This window comes from Mandrillus leucophaeus, unplaced genomic scaffold (genome assembly GCF_000951045.1).
Source record: "Mandrillus leucophaeus isolate KB7577 unplaced genomic scaffold, Mleu.le_1.0 Scaffold124, whole genome shotgun sequence".
NCBI classification, from domain to species: Eukaryota; Metazoa; Chordata; class Mammalia; order Primates; family Cercopithecidae; genus Mandrillus; species Mandrillus leucophaeus.
In genome coordinates, this window is record NW_012100765.1 from 2,290,584 (window position 1) to 2,296,760 (window position 6,177).

The following is a 6,177-nucleotide window of genomic DNA, read 5'->3' on the forward strand; positions in this document are numbered from 1 at the left end:
CCAAAAAAACCTGTACCTCTTTTTCTTTTGTTTCCTGCAGCATAAAATATATGCAGTTAGAAACAAAACAAAATGAGAAGAGCAAGGACAAAGAGCCCTCAGCTTTGTCTCAAACTAGCTCCACTGCTAACTAATATGTTTCTCTTTTTCGGCCTCCTTAAGGCCAGAAACCTTGGAGTTATTTGATTCCAGCCTGTTTCTTATCTTAATATGTCATAACCTGTGCCCATCCTCTCAACTTCTCCATATTTTTTAAATTAAATTTCAAAAATTATTTTTCATTAGAAATTTTAAATGTATTTTTTGAGACAGGGCCCTACTCTGCTGCTCAGACTGGAGTGCAAGTGGCATGATCACTGCTCATTGCAGCCTTGGCCTCCCCGGCTCAAGCAATCCTCCTGCCTCAGCCTTCTGAGTAGCTGGGACTACAGGTGCACACCACCATGCCCAGCTAATCTTTGTAATTTTTGTAGAGATGGGGTTTTGCCATGTTGCCCAAGCTGGTCTTAAATTCCTGGGCTCAAGTGATCCTCCCGCCTCAGCCTACAAAGTGCTAGGATTACAGGCATGAGCCACTGGGCCTGGCCTTCTCCATACCTTTTGCTCCTCTGCCATCTTTACTTCCATTGCCACTCTGCTCAATACCTCGATCCTCACCTGTGGCCACTCTGTCCAGCTCGGTCTCCCTGCCTGGCCCCTATTACGTCCTGTGACCCACACCCTGCTTGCTCAGTATTCTCTGCCACAGCCCTGAGCAGTTGCTCACCTCCCTGTCACGGCTCTTGATGCCTCTGCTGGCCTATGAAGGGCCAAGCCCTCAGTGCATTCAGGCTGGTCCTTTTGCCTTTTCTCCTAGTCCTCGCCATACCCCGTGCTGTGGCCCCCAAGTGAAGGTCTTGCTCCTGGTTCTCATGTGCTCTTCCACCTTCGTGCTGTCTCTGCACGTTCAGCCTATCTCAGTCGTCTTATTGTAAGTTCTGATACCTCCTCGATGGAAAGCCTTCCTTCATCTTCTCAGCCTGAAACCCTCTCTCACTTTTATCACGGAAACTTCTGCTCACCTCTTGTTACCGCATTATAAACAGATTTACTAGATACATCCATTTGCCCTCAAAATCCTAAGTGAGAAAGGAACATCTCTGGGCATCAGAATTGGAGGGGAGGGGTTAGAGAGAATCTCAAAGTCAGAGCTGTTAGATTAGGAATCGGGGCTCCTGGGAGAATTGAGCCCAGCTGGATTAAAAAAAAAAAGTTTCATTAAAGTATAGCATTTATACAGAAAAAGGCATACATCATAAGCATGCAACTCCCTGAGTGTTCACAGTGAACGCATCATGTGCCCAGCTCTTAGAATGCCCATGCAGCCATAGGAAGGTGGAGCTAGAACCAGACCCCTCCATGAACAGGGCTGCAGAGGCCCGGCACTTCTGTGAAAAGTAATGCAGAAAATTGGCCCTCTAGCCCAGAGAAGCACAAGGAAGCCTGCTGTCTTCCCAGGGCTCTGGGGAATGCCTCTCCCTGGCTGTGAATTTATACACCTGCAGGGAAGAGGACAACCAAGTTGAGATATTCACACAAACTCGGTCTAAGACTGGTGGGACCGCTGGGTCCTGGAAGAAGCAAATCAGAAAGGCCCCTTAGGGACCCTTCCACCACCCAGGAAGCAGAGAACTCTAGAAAAAACACTCAGTATGAATAAGCTAAAAACCAAGCAAACAAAAAACAATGGACACTTTTTTTTTTTAAGACAGAGTTTTGCTTTTGTTGCCCAGGCTGGAGTGCAACAGCACAATCTCGGCTCACTGCAATCTCCGCCTCCCGGGTTCAAGTGATTCTCCTGTCTCAGCCTCCTGTGTAGCTGGATTACAGGCATGTGCCACCACGCCCGGCTAATTTTGTATTTTTAGTAGAGACAGGTTTCTCTATGTTGCTCAGGCTGGTCTCAAACTCCCGACCTCAGGTGATCCGCCCGCCTCAGCCTCCCAAAGTGCTGGGATTACAGGTATGAGCCACCGCCCCCGGCCACGATGGGCACATTTAGTCACGCAGTGTAAGTGAAGACTGGCTCAGAAACTTCAGTTTATTCCCCATACCGAAGACAAAGTGAACCTTCTAAAACATAAGCACGTATCACTCTGCTAAATGGAGGTCACTCAGAAGACACAATTTTTCATTACCTACAAAGTTCTACATCACTCCGCCCTGGTTCCCCTACTTCCCGCCCCGCTACTCAAGCCATGTGGCCTCCCTGCTGTTCCTTGATAGCCTTGTTATGGGGCTGAGTTGTGTTCCGCCAACAGACATGGTGACATCCTAGCCCCCAGGAACCTGTAAACATGAACTCTCTTATTTGGAAACAGGGTCTTTGCAGACGTAGTCAAGTTAAGACGAGGTTATTAGGATAGGCCTTTAATCCAAAATGACTGGCGTCCTTCCAAGCGGAGAAGACAGCTTGTGACTGCAGAGGCAGAGATTGGAGTGCTGCATCTACAAGCTGAGGAACGTCAAGGATTTTTGCCACCACCACGAGCTAAAAAAGGCAAAGAAGGATTCTCCCTTACAGGTTTCAGAGGGAGCACAGCCCTGCTGACACCCTGATTTTGCATTTCTAGCCTTCAAAACTGGAAGACAACACATTTGTGGTATTTTGTTCCAGCAGCCGTAGGAAATGAATACAAGCCTCAAATGTGTTCCAGCGCTTGCTGGTCTCTCTTGCTTGCAAACCCTTCCCCAGACAACGCCCTCATTCCCTGCAGGTCACTGCTGAAATGCCACCTTTGCAGACAGGCTGGTCCTGACTACACTACTGACCTGAGCAGTTGCAGCCTCTCTCCCTTCCTCCCCCTCCTTTAGCTTTCTCCACAGACCCTAGCCATACCTGACAATATGTTGTATGCCTTTCATCTTTGTTGTAAAACAATCATCTGCCTTGCCTTCTAGAAGGTACGTTCCATGAGAGTAGAGACCGTCCAGTTCATTGCTGCACACCCATTGCCTGCTACGTGCCTGACATAGAATGGAGTCTCCCATACTTTTGTTTCATAAGCGAATGAGCTGTTTGAGAATGTTGTTTGTTTTCCTTTTCACTCTTTTATCCCCCACATGACCTAATGTTTTGCTCATGGTAAGACAGTCAGGAAATATGGGCAGATGGATTAATAAACCTGTCACCACCACTGGGCTGAAGGCTTGCGTGGTGAAGAGGGGCAAGTCAAAACGTGTGGCGTGTTGGCCTGGATTTTGTGGCCTCTTTGTTGTAAAATGATTCTAGGGACAATCGATCAGATTTCTCTGAGTAATCATTATAGCTTACCATTTGTCACATGCAGCCACTGTTTCTCTTGACCTGAATCCCTCCTGATTCCTCCCTTCCCCAGTTCTTTCTCTGATTAAGGAATCAGAGTTGAATAATCTAAATTTAGTTTGTGTAGCTCAGAGGTGCCAATCATGGCAAATAATGAATGAAGAGATTTCCCACCCTTTTCCCTGAAGCGCTGAGCTGAAACCAACAAATTCATTTTATTTAGGATCACAGGCTGCACTCAAAGTGGTGTCTGTGACAGGTGAGTGCTTTATTCACTAATGAAGTCACCAGGCCTCAGACAAACCCTCTCCCTCCTGGTTGGGGTGCTCCTTATCTCTGTTAGCCCAGACACTGTGCCTTTTTAGCCTTCTGTTTGCTAATGGAATTGGTGTGTAATTTTGTTAAAAATATGTTGTTAGAAAAAAATTCATATTATATATGTCATATGGTTCTGCAAATTTCTTTAGCCTTTCAAGGGCTTTTCTGGTAAGCCTGTATTTAGAGTTCACAATTTCTGGGTTAAGGACTGTTTTCTACCAGTTTTGAAAAGGACCAACATAAAGCACATTTTATCTGCTTTCACTGCATAAGAACATAAAAATTTACTTATTGGAGAGCTGTTATATTCAATGTTTGTGAGAAATAAGCCACAGATTAGGAATAACAATTGTTATGGTACTCTCTGTTGGGGAAAAAGAAGGAAGTTCTGTTTTCAGTTATAACCTATGAGTTCTTCATATGTGCCACCAGGAGGTTTTATACATGAGGAATCCTGAATGAGTTTTTAAAAGTCATAAAGGCACCTGTAATCCCAGCTACTCAGGGGGGCTGAGGCAGGAGAATCACTTGAACCCAGTAGGCAGAGGTTGCAGTGAGCCGAGATCACGCCATTGCACTCCAGCCTGAGCAACAGGGTGAGACTCCCTCTCAAAAAATAATAATAATAATAATTAATGAAAAAATAAAAAATGGAAGTCAGTAAAAATGAAAGTACAAGATGTGAATAAAGGAAACGAAATGATGCTGATTCATTAAAATATTTAATAAAGTATGTTCTGCTAGTTCCTTAATCATTTCTGGACAGAAACAAATTTAACCTGCGCCAGCCATTGATTTTGTACTGGTGAGACTTGGCATCTTTATGCCTTGTCACTAATCATCAGCGTTTGCCTGGGAGGGACCAGAAGCCCCCTTATCTGCACCCAGCAGGAGGGGCCCAGCACCCTGGATGGAGGGGATGACTTCTCCAGGGCCTCCCAGAGGGGACAAGAAGAGCGTTCATAGCTCAGACGTCTAACACCCCTGGCCATTTTATTCTCTGGCCTCGTCTACACGTCTGGCACACAGTATTGCAATATGAGAAGCCTTTTAATTTAGTTTCTTTAGAAGAAATGGGTTCAGGCCGCGCACGGTGACTCACGCCTGCAATCCCAGCACTTTGGGAGGCCGAGGTGGGTGGATCACCTGAGGTCAGCAGTTCAAGACCAGCCTGACCAACATGGCAAAACTCTGTCTCTACTAGAAATACAAAACAAACAACAACAACAACAAAAATGGGTTCAGATTGTAGGTAGAGAAGTATGTTATCCATGAAGACTACCTCTTTAAAGGGCAACTTAAGAAGACTGTAATTTTTGTTATGAGGGTAGAGAATTAGCCACACATATAAGGAAGGTGAGTTGATACCTGAATCAGGTTTTACGGTGCTTTTCTCAGGACATCCGCTTGGATATGAAGATCATGTAGGTAATATGAAAGGCTACCCATTTAATTTGACAGTTTGCATTGGCCTTATAACCATCAGGAGGACCAACTTTAATAAGAAATAAACTAATTCCATCAGTAGCACATATTCAAGCTACAGAAAACTGGGTTTCAGCTGAATCTAGACTCCATCTTCCCTGAATGTTCCATATGGCTTGCCACCTTCGCTCAAATGTGTATAAGGCCTTTGCTCGAATGTGTGTGAACTCTGACCCACCTGCTTCAAATTGCATTAGTCCCTTCCCCCACGCTACCCCATCTCTTTTACCTTGCTTCATTCTTCATTTGTCCTGAGAAGGAAAAAGAAGAGGGGAGGCCGTGGAAGGGCTCCATCATTCAAAATGTTACATATTGTGATTATTTTCTGTGTCTCCCCTAACCCCACGTAAACCCCCGTCTGCTCTATTCACTACTGTTTTCCCAATGCACATAGTAGGTGCTCAATATTTGTTCAACGAATACCGATGCCTGAGACCTTTCTGTACCAAGGACTGGTCTCCTACTCCACAACGCATTGAACATATATGGGCAGGGTGGGCTGGCGGAGGTGTAGGAATGAAATGTGCACCTGTTCCTCCCTGTGGTCTCAGTGTGCGACCTTGGGGGCGGGGCAGGTGGTTAAACTGGGAAGGTGCGCGGATATGATACAGACAAACCTCATCATACCGTCCCTCCAAGAAATGCACTTGCCAGGCTGGCCTTCAGTATTCCTAATGCTCTTCTGTGAGTCTCACCTGTCAAATTCTGCTACACAGAGAGGGTGCAGATAAACTGAATAATTCCTTTTTCTGTTCTGAAAATAAAGCAAAGCAAAACAGGATCTGCACACTTGTGCTGTGACTAGGCAGGCAAACTGCAGAACTGAGGCAAAAGCATCCTTATATCTAAATAATAGTACAGGAAACGTCAAAAAAAGTTATTTGCTGAGTCATGGCTGAGGATCCTCAGTTGGCTAGCTTGGCAGATGCAACCAGGGCACCCATCCAGCGCAACTACGAGTCCTGCAGGTTTTGCAGTGACCTGTGATGGTGGTGGGGAGTGGGCTTCTAGCTCAGCCGCCAGGCCCATTTTCACGCAGGGAGCAGCGCCCAGCTGGGGCGGGCTCTCCG